Here is a 17,503-nt window from a genome sequence, read left to right on the forward strand (position 1 = left end):
CCTGCCCGCGCCCGGCTGGCGACGCCCCGTGGAATTACCGCCTTGCCCCCGGCTGCTCCCCAGCCCTCCCGGGTGAGGTTCCCACCGCCAGCTGTAAGGAGCGTCGTACCCAGGACGGCGGGAAACTGCACACTAGCTCGGTCCCCCGGGACGTGCCGACCCCTGCAGTGAGGCATGAGATTTTTGTCCTGTGTTGTATCCATTTCCCATGGCCATTGCTGCCTGGCCTCCAAGTAGATTTCTAGAACCACTGTCTTTTCACGAACTACCTTTGTCCTTAAACTGAACTCAGCGCCCCCCCCCCCAACCAAAGAAAGAACCTACCTTAAGGTCTAAATGATGCTGCCTTCGAAAGGTTGCTTTCAAGTGACAAATGATACTGTTTTCGCAGCTATCTGCAACTTTGGTGAGAACCACTGAGAGTACAGCAAGAGTGGGGGTGCTCGGGAGGTTCACAGCATCAGCGGCTGTCGTGACCCAAGCAGCAGAGCACAGTAAAGGTGTGAGCAGCGCGGGGTCCACCGGCGTCCACAGGCTTTTCTTCCACTGCGTCTCTCCACCCTATGCTAGTCAATACTGTGGGGCCGCGGGATGACGGAGTAACATTTGTACCCAGCCCTGTGTCTTCTGAGACAGAAGTAGGTGGGCAATTTGGGGTTAAGATCCAGCCTGAGCTCCAGAGCACCACTCCCAGCGTGGCGCTCAGAGGCCGTGGTAAGAATGAGGTTAGCAGCAAGAATGAAGTTATCTTGGTTTTGTAAGCGCTTGTATAGTTAGGGTAGTTGGGTGCACATAGGCACCCAGTTCAAACTGACTTAAGAAAGGGTAAGGCAGAGGGGGTTGAAATTTATTTGGCCCATATATTTATATATCCCAAGAGCAGAGCTGGCAAAAAAACAAAAAACAAACAGTAACAACAATGAAAATATCCTTTAAAATCCTTTTCTGGTTTTCCTCCAGATGCTCGAGAGTGTCCGGACTCCGTTTCTCCCGTATCTTGGCAGTGCTTTAGTGACACTGGCTCTGTTTTCTCTAAACAGGGGCAAAATCTGCACTTCCAGACTTACGGTAGCAATTGATCCCACTGCGAGAGAGCAGGCTGAGGATCGTTCTCCTTGGACCCACCTGGATCCTTTGCTGGCCTCTGAACCAGCCATTCTAATAGTCAGGCTCGAGTCATTTGCCCATACCTGAAAAACCTCAAGGGAAATAGCCTTAGTTTCCTATTCTTCCACACATCCAATCCAGATGAACTAGTGGAAGAGAAAATTTTCCAAACGACAATTCAGGTAGTATTAAGAAAGAAGTAAAATAAAATGTGAACCATAGATGTCTGCTACTGTCCACCATTCTCCAACGCGTACTATGTCAGTTAGGAGCACTACCGCGCAAAAGGACCGCCTACATCTGCTCCTTTACTAGTAGTCTAAAGATCAGAAAAACAAGAATGCTAATGGCCACAGAGTTGTAAGTAACTGAACCAATCATCCGTGTTCTTTGACCTCAGGAGATAGTTTAAAAACTACTTCCAAGACGGTTGTCGTGGCTCACACCTGTAATCCCAGCACTCAGGAGGCTGAGGCAGGAGGATCCTTGTGAGTTCGAGACCAGCCTGGACTACCAAGTGAGCTCAAGGCCAGCCTGAACTGCATAGCGAGACCCTGTCTCAAAAAGACAAAAAAAATAAATAAATAAATAAAAATTTTAAAAAACTACTTTCTAGCAAATAATATCTAAAACATAATTGTATCTTATAATTTTCCTCCTAAATTATGATACCCAGCCTTGGTTACTATGTAATCATTTCAACCTGGTAAGAGTTCACAGAAATAACTTGGTATGCATTATTCATTCACTTGGAAAAAAAATGTAGCAAATAAACAGTCACATTCAGTATTCAAGTGCCACAGGGCTCCTCTTCGTCATTACAGTTCACTGCTGTCTTTATCTTTTCAGAAATAGCATGGAGGACTTTATACTTTGCCTACCAAAAATGCCAGGTTTTGCTTTTTTCTTCCCACACGGGAACCTTTCCTGAATAGTTGCTAATTTTAGAAGTATTGTATTTTTCTTCTTTCATTTGTGCACTTTATAGAATTCATATAAAAATACACATAAACCTGGAAAATACTTTAAGATAATCTCAAACATCCTCTTAATTTCGGGGATAAAGAAATGAAAGCTTCAATGGTTGACTTGTGTGGATCCATCCACCTGTTTTTAGCATTTGTCATGTGCCTAACTCCAGCCAGATAGAAGGAAAAGCATAGAATGTTATCACTGTCTTCAAAAAGATCAAAATTAGACAAGAAACTATCTAAAACATGAAACAATTAGCATCACAATATATAATACAGTTTAGCATGAAAAAATTTGTGTTGAGTGCTATATTTAAAAATAGGCATTGGAAGCCAGGCATGATGGCACACACCCATAATCCCAATACTTGGGAGGCTGAGGCGGAAAGATTACCATGAGTCTGAGGCCAGTCTGGACTACATAGTGAGACTCTGTCTCAAAAAAAAAAATAAAAAGGCATCAGAATTAGAGGTACTATAGACTAGTCCTGAAAGCTTTTTTTTAAATCAAGAAAGCAGCTTGATAGCTTTTTAAAAACCCAGAGATAAGCCAGGCATGGTGGCCCACACCTGTAATTGCAACGTTCTAGATACTGAGGCAAGAGGATCACTGCAAGTTGTAGACCAGCAGGCACTTCGTCATCGAGAGTTCAAAGTCAGTCTGAACTACATAGCAAGACCCTGTCTCAAGAAAACAAAAACCCAGAGGTAAAAGGAAGAGACTTTCCAACTGAGAAAACAGAAAATGAGAAGCCACTGATGGGAAAAAGATTACCACTTGTCCAAATAGAATGGAAACCTGAGCTACACCCCCCCCAACCATTATTGTTTTAATTAAACAAAATCAGATATCAGCCTGTTGGGGGGCTGGGGATTTAACTCAGCGGCACTGCGCCTGCCTGGCAAGCGCAAGGTCGTGAGTTCGATCCCCGGTACCGGAGAAGAACAAAAAACCCCACAAAAAACAAAAACAGATAACAGCCTGTAATACTTGTGTTTCATTATCATGTTTGTTCTGAGCTATGATATAAATTCTGTCTTATTTTGAGTCACGTTCAAAATAAGTTCAATAGTGGTTGTTCTGAAACCAAATAGACTGGTTATGAAACTTTACTTTGTAGCAAGACGTTAGGAATTTAACATCTTTCCAAGCACTATGTGCAAGAAATTTTCAGCACAGTCATGTGTACACAGTAAGAGCTATAAATGGTACCACTTACTGATTGTCTAGATTGAACATTTTCAAACCTGACTGAAAGATTTTCAAATATAACACTACCTGGGGCCCAGTCTGAGACAGATTCAGTCCAGTTACTGCATCCGAATGTCCGTGAGATTAAACCCAGGAAATAGCTGAGAACTCCTGGATGGTACCCATAGCGGAACACATCTAGCACCTGAAGAGTGTGATTATACACTCTTTCTTTCTTTAGTGGACACAGTGACCTTCAGATTTATGCATCTGTTTCTTCACCACGCCGTAGATCGCATGCTCAGTAATCAATAGAATTATAACTACTTTCTACTCTGCATTGCCGCTGAAAAATCAACTGTAGTGCAAACTGCTCATTGTTTAATCTCAGCTAGCAACACAGCATGAATCCTGAATCCTGAGTCATAACCTCTTATGTGCATCTCCACATGAACAAATTTTGGTCAGTTGTCAGCATACAATTGCTTCTGGAGGTGTTAAGGGGAATCAAATGATACTAAAAACTCCCTAAGGAAGAGAAGTGCTAGAAGCAAATGACACTGAAAATCCATAAATGCAGTAATTAGCAAATGACTTATTATTATTCAGTTATTTCTCCTTTTAATAGTGTACATTCTAAATATAATAGTGATGCACTTTTTGTAGTTTTATATTCATAAATTCCTCAAGTATGTTTTCCCTATCTAGGCAGTCCCTCTGTGATGAAGCAGGAAAATCTCCCTCAAATCAAGAACCACTGGTGTCCTGTCTAGGTTTTTTTTCTATGTAAATACAATTTCTTTTATTTTAGTTGGGGAAAAATAATGATAGCATAATTTTGAATCTCCCCAGAGAGACATAGCAACTAAAAAAGAGGGGAGAAACCCTAAAAACTAGAAGTGTGATAACTAAATATTATATGCTTCATTATATAACAAAACCGGACCCACTGTGAAATCTTCTTGCTTAAGCAACTGAAATTAAGTCTAATCAAGCTTCTAGACATAAAAGGAAATACAGAGGAGAGAGGATCAAGTTAAAATCACTCCAAGAACAATCAGTCAAATCCAAGATATTGAACATTCAATAAGAAAAAACACCTGGTTTCTCTAGCAATTTAATGACACTAAAAGAAAACAAGAGTCAGGTTATGAAAAAGTAAGAGAGATATAAAAATTATAATAATTAAGTACAACATGTAAACTTCTGTTTCGAACAAACCATGTGTGAGAGAACCCTTGACATAATCAAGAATATTAGCTTATGGACTACATATTAGATAGTATAAGTGAACTATCTGTTAACTTTGTTACATGTGGTCATTGTGTGTAAATTATATATAAACAAAATAGCATCAGAAGTACATACTGAAGAATGTAAAATCCTTCAAAATATGGAAGGATTAATAGATGAGGAAAGGATTTATAATTTTTGAAGCTAGGAAATGGCTACCCGGAGGCTGTTGTCCTACACTTATTATCCATCCCTTTTATAGAGTATATTTGGAAAGATCCATTTAAAAAAAAAAAACTACTATTTGATGTTGAGCTCACCTTTTATTAAAATTGCTTAGGGCTTGGGATGTAGCTCATTGGCACAGCACCTGCCTGGCAAGCACAAGGCCCTGAGTTCGAATCTTGGTATCAAAAAAAACCAACAACAACAACAAAAATCACTTGTTATGGTTTGTGTCCAGATGTTCCCCCCAAAGCCTCATGCAGTCATGGGGTCGGCTTCTAGAGTTTATGATTAGTTCATGATCCAATGCTGGGATTCTGGGTGTGAGTGCTATAGCAAGCTTCTTTCCCTCCCTTATTCAGGTTCCCTGCCCCAGGGTGGGTATAGCACTCAAACCCATAATCCCAGCATTGGATCATGAATTAATCACAAACTCTAGAAGCCTGCCCCATGAAATATAAAGGAGGGAAAGAGGCTTCCTCTCTGTTGCTCCTCTGTTTTCGCTCTTGCTGCTTTTGCTGTTTTCTGCCGCCGTGAACTGTTGTCCTCTGCCATGTGCCACTCTGCCTTGGAGCCAGCTGAGTATGGACTGAAACCTCCACAAACTGTGAGCTAAATAAACCTTTCCTTCCTTAATTTTGGGTGTCAGGTATTTTGTCTCAACAATGAAAGAATAGTAACTAAGACATCACTTATTGCATGTCATGCTTATAAACAAGTTGTTAGGCTCAGAAATCTACTATAGTATTTTTTTCTGTATTCATATTCAAGGCATCTTTTAACACATTACACACTGAAGACAAGGCCCTATTGCCAGTATTTTTGCTTGGTGGCTTAGCATTTGGACAGAAGATTAAAAAATGAGAGTCTCAGTGGGGAGACTGCATAACCACTGCAATAGCTGGCCCTCTGAACTTGAGGTGTTCACCCAAGTATCTCTGTATTTTTATTCTTTATCATGTGGCTGGTAATTAATGGTTAGCTTTAGCCACCATCCCAACGTGGAATATCCATGGTCAAATTTATAGGTGTGTTCATAAATATAAACTGGCTGGATGCTTCTACTCCTTTGTAAGCCTTAATAGATATGATCTTTTGGCTTTTTCCCCCTTCCCTCACTATATCCTCTCCCACTGTTTTCCACCCCCTTGATTAAGCTTGTGTGCACACACACAGTATACACACACACACACACACACACACTCTTATGCACCAAGTAAACATTGCAGTGTTAAGTAAGATCCAACAGTCCAATGCCAAAGGAGTAAAGAGCACCCATCCAGCCTACTTTTAGTCCATCTTGTCTCATGTTTCTCCAGCACTTGTATAAAGTTAACTATTGAGCTGTAATTAAATTTTAAGATAGGGTAATCTTAAATACGTTCATTTAATTATTTATTAGTTAGAAAACAGAATACATCGGTCTCATTCTATACCTTAGCTCTTAGGAGGAAGCTAGGTTTTTAAAATTAGTCATTTAAAAATACTAAGTGAATAAATCTGCAGATATTTTAAGGATATGTTAAATTCATGAAGGTGCTTCATATATGACTAAGAGTTTTAAAACTCTGCTTAATAAAAGTGGAAAGAGACGTCATAGTTCACACACTTCCTGATTCAGCAGGAGCTGCACTAAAAATGCAAGTTTTCATAATAGTTGAGTAAATGCTTTGGAATTGAAAATTGCAATTTTTTTCACCATGACAGAGGGAACTTAGGCACTTACTTAATATTTCCAACCTTTAGTTTGTTCATCTATAAAATAAGAATAGAAATAAAGTGTTGCAGGATTAAATAAGACATCCATGTGTAATACTTATTACAGTTCCTAATATAAAGTTAACATCAGTGCATACTAGAGCCTTCACTAATAATGCAATCACTAATGACACAATATCAATGCATGTTACAACCAGCACTAGTGAAAGAGAGCTCATAATTTTCTAGTGAATTTTATCTCATTCTCTTTTTAAAAGTTGTGCAATGGTAGGAAGCCAGTTGAAAGACTTTCTATTAGCAAATACAATTAATATAACAATATCAATATCACCAAGTTTGAGGATTTTTAGCATTTTTTTCAAAAGTGGTACAATTCTTACCCACTTGACTGTAAATTTTTTCACTTTTATCTCATTTATAATCACTAATTTTTTCATATAACTGAAGTGTTTGGAAACAATTAGAATGGAAATACTATTATAGAAAATATTACTTTGAAAACCTCTAAAGAATATTTAGAATTTATAAAATCTCAATATTTTGGGGTATTTTTTTTTTTTTTTTGATTTTGGTTTTTCTCCGGTATCGGGAACCGAACTCACAACCTTGTGCTTGCCAGGCAGGCGCTTTGCCGCTGAGCTAAATCCCCAGCCCCCATGGGGTATCTTTTTAAAAAGATGATAAACATGTACTTGAGTTGAAATTCATTTTAACTCAAATTGACTAGATATTATATGTACACGAGTGTTGGCCCAATCTTGCAGATTCAGGAAAATTGAATAGAGAAATGTTCATAAAGGAAATAGCAGATTGCCTTAACCAGAAAAAACAGAACATCAAATGGAAATGAATAATAATTATATCTTTATTAGATGGGCTGATCTTGATATGTATACAAGCAAGAAACAAAAACGAAAATGCTATTTTGACCTCAAACCACGACTTTCAGCTATGTTGTGTGGAATCTCCCTTCCTCACGACTAAGAACAAAAACCTTTTATCCATAATCAATATTTTTGTACCAATTTTTTTGTTTCATTTTGTCTTAATACCAGCAACTGTTGTGTCCCTTTCTTCCATGTACCCAATCATCCCCACACACTCTGTAACTTACTGAAAGCTTCTCTTCTTCTAATAATGTTCTCTCTGTAAGACTCAATATAATTTGGGTTAATATTATCATTTATGTAGCCACCCTTTGCTGGTACCTTTGATTTGTCTTTTGCTGGGGATGTGCCCTGCCCCCTTACTCCTGGATCGCTGTAATTACACCTAAAGTGGTTTTTGTTTTTGTCAACTGCAAATGCTGCAGCCATTTACTGTAAGGGTGTGTACCTGCCTGAGAAAGGATGGGCACTGGTGTTCTGCAATGACTGAGGCTCAGAAAAGGTGAACCATGGCTGTCCATTGGCTCTGGGACAAAGGTGCAGTTACCATTAGGTGCCCTGGGCCAGGGAACACAGCCTGCATTCCCTGCTCTGGCTGACATAACACAAAGCAGGCATTTGGGCGCCTCCCACCTCCCTTGCCCAGGGATCTGTGAGAAGTGGTGAGAGGAGCAGAAAGCAGCTGTTTCTCCTGATTAAATAACCTTTTAAAAGTCTGTAGAGGTGCAGACAGATTTGTGCTCATTTACCTTTTCCCTAACCTTGCTCTAAGCGCTTTCCCACCTTCTCTCAAGTATGTAAATTTATAGTTCCTTCTTTTTGAAACCAAAGAGAGGTGTCATGAAAAAACTTGAAAAAATTAGCAAGCTGTGCTGTCTTAAGAGGCATCCCTCTAACCTTAAGCAAAACTTTAAGCATTTCAATATACAAAGAATAAACTACACAGATCCTTTTGCTTTCTGTAATGCAGCAAGCATTTCTATGTACAACTGTCACTCTAGTGAGCCTGTTTTTGTGCCATGTTTTACAGCTGATGGTGTTGATCAATATGGTTGATATCAATGGGGTCAATATTGATGATATCAATACACCTCTCTCCCTTTTGTGCACACACCTAGAGGTGTACTCTCACCTGTTATATGATGAGTTTTCTCACACTCCAGGTCCCTGTTCAGGCACCAAAATGCTTCATCAAGTGCACTGAGATTCCCGGGGGGCACAGACAGTGGAGGATGGAGAGACAAAGACAAGAGTCAGATTGCACAAAGCTGAGGTCAGGTGGAGCCTGCAGTCCTGGTGGAGAAAAGGAACTGCCCAAGGCCTATAGTGTGTTTATTTATACGATCAGCAAGGGGTTGATAACAGGTGAAACCCCTCTCTTAATGGGAGAAAGGACCTTCCTAACAACTTTGTCAGCTCACCTCAGGCATTCCTTATTCTTGGGGCTGGCCTTGCTTTAGCCCCACATATGTGATCAATCCCCAGATCAGCTGCTCCCCACATCAAAGCTATATTAAAGTTTATCATAGTCTAATTTAGAACTTGAATTATACTGAACTCTTCTGAAAAATTGAACACCAGTATGGATATACAGAGATTTAGATAAGTTTATTTTTAAAAGGCAAATAAAATTAAAATGTATATTTTTCTTTCTTATTTGTATTAGTTTTTTCTAACAAGTCACCTTTGCTGTGGCATACATGAATAGAAACATAAATGAATGCAATTTAATTACACTACATTTAACTAAAATTTAACTAAACAAGCATTAACACAATATGGAAGAAGGAAAAGGTAGAAGAGGTATTTTCAGATGTATAGTCCCTTCTTGGAATACAAGGTATAATTAGAAAGTATGATGAATGTTTCAGTTTTTTTAAAAAAAAAATTATAGTAAAAGACACATTGTCATTAATTCCTCTAAAAATACTCCCCCTTGGGGCTGGGGATTTAGCTCAGCGGCACAGCGCCTGCCTGGCAAGCGCAAGGTTGTGAGTTTGATTCCCGGTACCGGAAAAATAAATAAAAATAAATAAAAATAAAAGAATAAAAATACTCCCCCTTGCTTCTAACACATTTCTCTCATCTTTCTTTGCCACTTTCCAAAACAATTCTGGAAGTCCTTTTCCTGAGTGTCTTTAGCTGTGCTGGGATGACTGCCTTAATGTCCTGAATCCATTCAAAACATTTATCTTTCATGATCATTTTGACTTTGGGAAGAATTAGAAGTGGCGCAGTGCCAGATGTGATGAATGAAGTGGATGAGAACTCACCACTATGTTTTCAACAGAAATTGCTGTAAATGATTGGTTAGTGAGGGATGATAGAAAACTACAGTGAATGTTTAAATTTAAATATCTATTGCAATAAGAGACACATTGCCATTAATATCTCTCAAAATATTCCCCTTTGCTTATCCCATCATTCTTGGCAATCTATGTAACAAGACTTTTTTAACTTAATCATTCACCATATTTTCAATCACCCTTTATATATTTCTGAAATGACAGTATGGAGAGAGACAGTGAAGGGGAAAAATTAATTTAAACTCAAGATAAAAAGTCCTTCTGAACCTTTGCTCTGGATACTTTGCATGTATTTTGTTGGTCGGGGTGCTGTTATTGTTTGTTTTTGTTTTATTTTGGTTTTGTTTGGGAGTAGTGCCCCAATAGCATAAAGTAGTCATTTCAGAGCCAAATTTATTTCCTTTTCGTTCACACCAACCTCTTCATTATCAACAAATGAAATCTTTATAAGGCAAATTTTAGAATTAAATGTTCATTTCTGTTTTTAAAATTAAGCCATAAATTGTTAACTTTAAAGAAGTAGGTCCTTGAAAACCAAGGAGAAGGAGGAATGTGAAAAACAGATAAGAGTAATATCATAATTTTTTAGGATTTTAAAATTATTGCATGTTATGTCTCTTACTTCTTGATAGCTGGGCCTCTAAACCAGCTGTTCCTTGGGGGTTAATCTAGGCCAAGCACTCTGTGAAGCTAGAAGTACACAAAACGGTTAAAATGCCTACCTTCCAGGATGTCTATTCATCAGGGAAAGAGATATAAACAGAGTAAATACATAAAATATATGGTGTGCTAGGAGGCAGAAAGTACTATGAAGAAAAAGGAAGTTGGGATGAGAGAGCCTGAGTGTTAGAAGTAAAATCGCCTCAGAGTGGTAGAAGAAGTACATTTGTAGGGAGGGGTGCCCTAGGTAGGAACTGTGAAGTCAAAGACTCTGAACTGAGAGCCTGGAGCAGTCAAAGGACAGCAAGGAGACTCAGGTGGCTGGAGAACAGGGAAGATCAGATGAGTGCGATCTGTCTGCATTCTAATGGAACCTTAGGCCTTTCTTCCATTTGGGAAATGGAGAATCACAATGTCACCTGCATATTAAATGCTGAAACAAATCCTGCCAAAGCCAACATGTTTAACTTTGGTATCCAAACATTTCTCAAGCTTTCCCACACACATCGTTTTTGCATGGAGCATTTCACTTGGGAATATACAGTTTAGAAAGATGGCTCAGTATGTGAACTCTCTTTAGAAGGAAGATCACGTGTCTTATTATTCCTTGTGTTTGCTTAAACACATTCTCATGAAATTGTTGAGTGTGTCAACCATCATTAGGCCAGAATTATTTAATATACAAGGTCATTGTGCCTTACAGGAAGAAGCCACCAATCATTTATTGAAGGCCCTTTCTGTGTGCAGTAGGTAACATTTCCATGAGTGGAGTGGGTGTCCCCCTCTCTTCACTTCTCTGTCTTCCCCTGGATGGTAGGTTAGGCTTAGCAGCCTGGGTAGACTACAGGATAGACTATCTGCTCAGAAGATCCTGTTCTGGGTTAGTCACTTCTGCTTTTACTGCAATCTTGACAAGAAGTATCAGGTAAGTTCCTAGTTATTAGTAAATGGACCTAGTCTTTTTTTCCCACTTGATGTATTTCCTGTGTACATTAACTTATTAACAGATGAGTCCAAAAGGAAGAGAGTTAAGTGGTAGAATTTGGGGAACTCTCCCACAGTAATTCCTTGTTCTTTCCACTGAAACATGGATAATAGAGAATTTATTTCCATATATAAAATATCAATATTTTAAATAATTCATAACAAAAATAGAAGTGTTTTCAAAATACCTATGGGGAAAATATATATAGTTTTTATTTCTAAAGACATTATAACAGTATCCATTCTACAAATTTTAAGAAATTTACAAAATAACAAATACTAATATGCCCTGAAAAATGATTATTGTTAAAATAGCCACTAGTTCTATGAATATTTTCAAAGCTTCTTTGCTGACAAATGGTTATACATTTACTAAGACATTGTCAGTCGTCTAGGGAATTTATGTACCCACAGGGAGCTGAACTTTTCAGCTGGGTTCATGTGTCCATAGTTTATAAGAAAAGCATGAATGAGTAGATTTCAGTAGAAAATATCCTACCTACCAACAGCTTGCTTATTGCTTGTCTAACTTCTTGTTTTAACCCCAAAACTAAGACTATGATGAAGGAAAAGTAATTGAGAAAGAAGAATGAATAATTAAAATGGTGCAGGGAACTCTTCCCCCACATAATTTTCACCCACCCCCAAATGACTTTGCCTTTGAAATTTTGTTTCTCCACCCTTCATAAATACAGCATACTCATAGTTCTACAACAATTGTGCCTTAACCTCCTAACCTTTAACTCTAACACAGTTGAGTTAAAATATAAATAACTCAGTTAAGAGTATTTGCATACTTACCAGATACATAGAAAACATTCAGAAATATTAGCATTTATAAAATGTAAATTGAAAATAATTCATGAAGAAAGAAGCTCATCAAATAAGAAAATTGCCATAGTAAAACAGAGTATGTGATTTTACTTCAGTAAACTTTTCAATTATTATATTTATTCCTAATTTGAGATTTACACTTTGAATATTAATAATATATCTTTCATTCCACGTTAACAAAAGAAGGCACAATTTCAGGATTTCAGACTTAGTATTCATTATACATAATTTTTATTTTTTTATTAGGACATGTTTGCAGTACATAATGATTACATTTCTCGTGATGAGGTGGTACACATACATAACACATCTCAATTCTTTATTCATTCCTTTCTCCTCCCTCCTTTATTTCTCCTCCCTTCATCTCTTGGCCCCTGTCCCTTTTGCAAAAGATTTATCTCCTATTTATTATGTATCTTTTAATTTGCTCTTTATTTAAAGTTGAGGTTTCTTATATAAGAGAATGAAATATTTAAAAGAATAAAAAGGAATTGAGATGTGTTATGTACATGAACCACCTCCCCATGAGAAATGTAATCATTATGTACTACAAACATGTATTAATAAAAAGAGATACAGCTTAGTGCAAAAGCCTTTAGTTCAATCCTTGTACCACACACACACACACACACACACACAGATCCATTACTATTCATATTATAGTAGGATTAAGAATCTAATTCTAAGTCCACCTACCTTTATTTATACATTTATAGGCACAGACATGTTCCTATGACACTCTCTGACAACTGTAGATGCACAGAAATTACATTGAATAAACAGTTGTAGAGTCCTGGGAAACTGGGGAGCAGCTGTAGGTAAGTCAGAAGCCTCTTCTCTCTTGTCAGTTACTGCTTCTGCTTTTTAGATGACAAAATGCAAGAATTATTTAATGTCAGGCTTTTCTCTTAATGAAATAAAAAAGAAGAAATTACTTTATTTGGAATGACTAGGCCCACTTAGAAGGTGAAGAAGGTGTCATGGTTTGTGTCTGAATGTTACCCCAAAGCTTCATGCAGTCATGGGGTGGGCCTCTACATTTTTGATTGATCCATGGTCCAATGCTGGGATTATAGGTGTGAGTGCTACACCCACCCTGGGGCAGGTAGTTTGTATGCAATATAAAGGAAGGAAAGAGCCTTGCTCTCTGCCACTCTTCCCTTTTGATCTTGTTGCTTTTGCTCTCTTCCACCGCCATGAACTGTTGCCCCTGCCATGTACCACCCTGCCTTGGAGCCAGCCAAGTATGGACTGAAACCTCCACCAACTGTAAGCTAAATAAACCTTTCCTTCCTTAATTTTGGGCGTCAGATAGTTTTCCCCAGCAACAAGAGAAAAGTAACCAAGACAGAAGTTGAGACTTTTAAAAGTCTACAGTGATATGCATAACAATGTAAAAATAAATTCCAGATGGTCTAAAAATCCAAAAGTTAAATAAACACCACAACAACGTTAGAAGAAACTTTGGGAAAATAGTTTTGATGGTAGAAGCCTCTCTAAGAAAGAGAATATGAAAGCCTAAAAAAGGTTGCTCATCTATTTACACAATGTGAATATTCTACCAGGACCATCCCTGCCCACATCTTATGTGTGAGCTGCGTGTCATCATCTCCTTTCAAAGAGAACATGTGAAAAGGATGGGAACAGGGCAACTTTACATAGAAATCTGACCAACACTGCTTTAGCCAGGTGATTAAAGCTAAAACTGATAGCAGTAACATTGACAGCAGGCATTTTTGATAGATATATTGAGAAGAGCACTTTATTTTTATAGTAAACAACAGTTTGGTTCCAATAGAATTTGGAAAAACCTGACAAATCAAAAATAAAGTAGTGTGAAGCTGAGCTTGGTAGTGCACGCCTGGAACACCAGCACTTGGGATACTGAGACCAGCCTGGACTTCATAGTGAGTTAAAGGCCAACCTGAACTACATAGCAACACCATGTCTCCAAAAAAAGAAAAAAACTCTGAAAATACCTCATAGCCAAGAAGATACTAAGGAGACATAATGAATACTTTTATTGAAGTCATCTGAATGGGGTCTTGGGACAAAGAAAGTAGGGATTAGATAAAATCTAAGGAAATCTGAGTAAAGTATGAACTTTAATATAATGTATCAATATTGGTTCATGAATGTGACAAAAGTACCACATTAAGGTAATAATAGGAAAAATCAGATGTGGAGTACATGGGAACTGTTTTATAATCTTATTTTTTCTGTAACTTTAAAACTTCTAAAAGTAAAGCATATTGAAAATATCCTTTCTATGGTAAATAAAGCCAAGTGTTTTGATTTGTGTCTGCATGTCCCCCTAAATTCTCATGCAGTCATGGGGCAGGCTTCTAGATTTTTGATTGATCCATGATCCAACGCTGAGATTATAAGTATGAGTGCTACACCTTCCCCCAGGGTGGGTAGTTTGCGTACAATATAAGGGAGAGAAAGAGCCTTGCTCACTACCACTCCTCCCCTTTTTATTCTTGTTGCTTTTGCTGTTTTCTGCCTCCATGAGCTGTTGTTCTCTGCCATGTGCCATTCTGCCTTGGAGCCAGCCAAGTATGCACTGAAAACTCCACAAACTGTGAGCTAAATAAACCTTTCCTTCCTTGATTCTGGGCATTGGGTGTTTTGTCTTAGCAATGAGTGAAAAGTAACTAAGACACCAAGTAACAGAGAAAATACCTTAGAGAGAAAATACTTGAAAACATATGAAAGGAAATATATTATATCCCATTATTCTACTAGGAAGAAACAACCTACCCCAAAATGTAGTGCCTTAAAATGATGTTTTTGTTTTATTTCCTCTCAAAGCTATGAGAACAGACAGGATGCAGTTTTATCCTATGCAGTATCCTTCATATTCTTGGTTCATACTCCTACTGTGTGGATAGACTATAAAACCTGAACCAGCCAAGAAAGTCTGCAGTGGTCTCAGTCTTGGTCTCTGTCTCTGGCTCTGTCTCTCTGTCTCTGCCTCTGTCTCTCTCCCCCTTGTATTTCCTGCACTCAGTCTTTTCCAGCCAGACACTTTTTAAAGGAGCTCTGGCACTGTAGATCAGAGCTGCAAAGATATTTGTCTCAAAATGAGAAAGCTTGAATCACCTTCTATGAGCCAGGTCACATTTCTGAGCTAAGAAAGTCAAGCTGCATCACATCCCTGCATTTTTAACATCCTTGAAGTCTCCAGTGTAAGCTGAGATAAGTAGGTTTAAGGAGAGTGGCGAGGATCTGGAATAGCATATGGGCACCCAAAATTGTCATGACTATTCTTTTTTTTGAGGAGACAATGAAATTTTTATTGTGAGACCAAACCACAAGGAAAATATATCACATCTTGATACAGCGACAGAGGCTGTAATAAATTGGTAAAAAGGTAACACATCCCTTATCAAAAGATAAGATGCCATGCTGGGGCCAGAACAAGGCCCCAGGCAAAAGTGGACTTGGTAAAGGAGTCACAGCTCAAAGTGCTTAATTTTTGACCTTCCTGTTGTGAGGGGATTATCTCAATAAGGCGCTGTTAATTCAGGAGCCCAAGAAAACAAAGCTGGGTTAGGCTTTTGTTCCATCTGTTCTATAAAAACCATTTTCTTCAAGTTCAGTAGTTCACAAATCTCTTCACTAGCCAATAGTTCCCATTTCGCCGATTATTAGACTCAAAACCCTTTAACCTTCAGTGGGAAAGTGTCACTGCAAGATTGTACTGGGAACTGCCGCCAAAAGCCCGAGGGCCCATCAGCCAGTACAGGAAGCGCTGCTTTCCATATAGCGTGTGACACTGACTCTCATTTTTGCAGTTGTCTCCAGGTTGAAAGATACAGTGTAAGAATTTCAAGACGTGCACATCCATGTCTTGATGGCTACAAAAGGATATACACAAAGAACCTTTCAGAGTTCTTATCCCATCTCCCTCTCATTTTAAATCCACTTCATGCCCTTGCATATAAAAAACAAGCAAAATGAAGTTATTGCCCCACCTGTCTTGCTATGCAGTATAGGCTGGCCTTGAATTTACTATGTAGTCCAGGCTAGCCTTGAACTCATGGCAATCCTCTTGCCTCAGCCTCCCAAATGCTGGGATTACAGGAGTGTAAATTAGTTATCTGAATTTTGTTTTATGGCTCATAGAAAATAATGTAGTGATACTTCTGGTAAATAGGAGGCTGGCTACAGAGACACCTCTCCTGCAGCTCCACCAGGTCACAGGCAGCTTGGAGGACCCTGCCAGCCTGCTAGTATCTGTGTATTAAGAGGACTCTGGTACCTTGGAGGGTTCTCAGCTGGTATGGGGGAGGGCGCTACTGCCAGGATGAGGTCTTCCCACATGACATTTAGGCTCTAAAACACTGTCTTATGCAATCTTTGACCCAAACTTTAGCACCAGTTTTTTTTTTTTTCCATTTTACTTTTTAGCATCCAAACACAGAGGAACCAGGGTCCAGAGGCAAGTGAAATACATCTTAAATTTGCTGTTATCCTTAGTTTCTTCATTCATAAATTTTACTTAAAAGACTAAGATTGTCATTCTTTTTAAATAGATTCCTGCCCTCAGCCACTGGCAAAGGCTTTATTTCCCAATAGATGAGAGAGACGCCTTCATCCTCTTGGTCATCGCTGGAATGAGGTTCATTTGGTCATCTGCACACTTGGGCACACCACTGTCCAGCTGGTGTTTCACCTGAGGCTCCTTATCCCCTGCATCCATCGAATCTTTGGCTTTGTCGTTACAGTACCTCGTGCACCGGGCCAGGCGGTCCTGGAACTTTTCCACCTCATTGGTCACCAAGGCCTGGGCCTGAGCTAGAGGTGCGTGGCAGCAATCCATGCACTGGTGCACCTGCTGCATGGACGCCTGGCTGTCCTCACAGCAGCTGGCACTGCACCGGAACATAAGGCCCTGCATCTTCCGGATGTTCTCTCTCTCCACACTCTTCACCATGGAGTCCACCGCCTCCTGCACCCGGAGCTGCTGCAGCTCCGCCATAGCGACCCCGCGCTGCGCGACGCCGGCGCCACATGGCTTCAGGGCAGCCATGACTATTTTTTTAAACTCCTATAACTCAAAAAGGAATATCTGATGTAGACACACTATAAAATAATGAATGCACTTCACTGAAGTTGATGTAGAAAAGGAAATACACATACAAAAAGATGTTTCCTCGCTAAATTAGGGAAAACTACACTAAAACATCTGTGTATGTGGTTCCGGGAATTGGACCTCAGGCCTTCAGAATGAACTACATGCTCAGCTCTTTTTCTTTAAAAAAAAATTATTTAAAATTTTTCAGACAGGCTTTCACTAAGTCAATAAGGTGCCCAAACTGGGTTTAAACTTGTGATCCTCCTGCCTCTGCCTCTCAGGATGCTGAATTACAGGCATGT

The 17,503-nt window shown here is 39.0% G+C and overlaps 1 long non-coding RNA gene and 1 pseudogene across 1 annotated transcript; one reads left to right on the forward strand and one right to left on the reverse strand.

The window, feature by feature from the left end:
- LOC106147845 lies at positions 1–1,584 on the forward strand. Its single transcript, XR_001232840.1, has 3 exons — positions 1–72; positions 392–500; positions 1,041–1,584. It is a non-coding gene; the product is annotated as an uncharacterized LOC106147845 (long non-coding RNA).
- A 15,104-nt stretch (positions 1,585–16,688) lies between these two features.
- Positions 16,689–17,139, reverse strand: LOC102019485 (annotated as a pseudogene).
- Between the last annotated feature and the right edge of the window lie 364 nt (positions 17,140–17,503).

This window comes from Chinchilla lanigera, unplaced genomic scaffold (genome assembly GCF_000276665.1).
Source record: "Chinchilla lanigera isolate Chin_1 unplaced genomic scaffold, ChiLan1.0 scaffold00010, whole genome shotgun sequence".
NCBI lineage: Eukaryota > Metazoa > Chordata > Mammalia > Rodentia > Chinchillidae > Chinchilla > Chinchilla lanigera.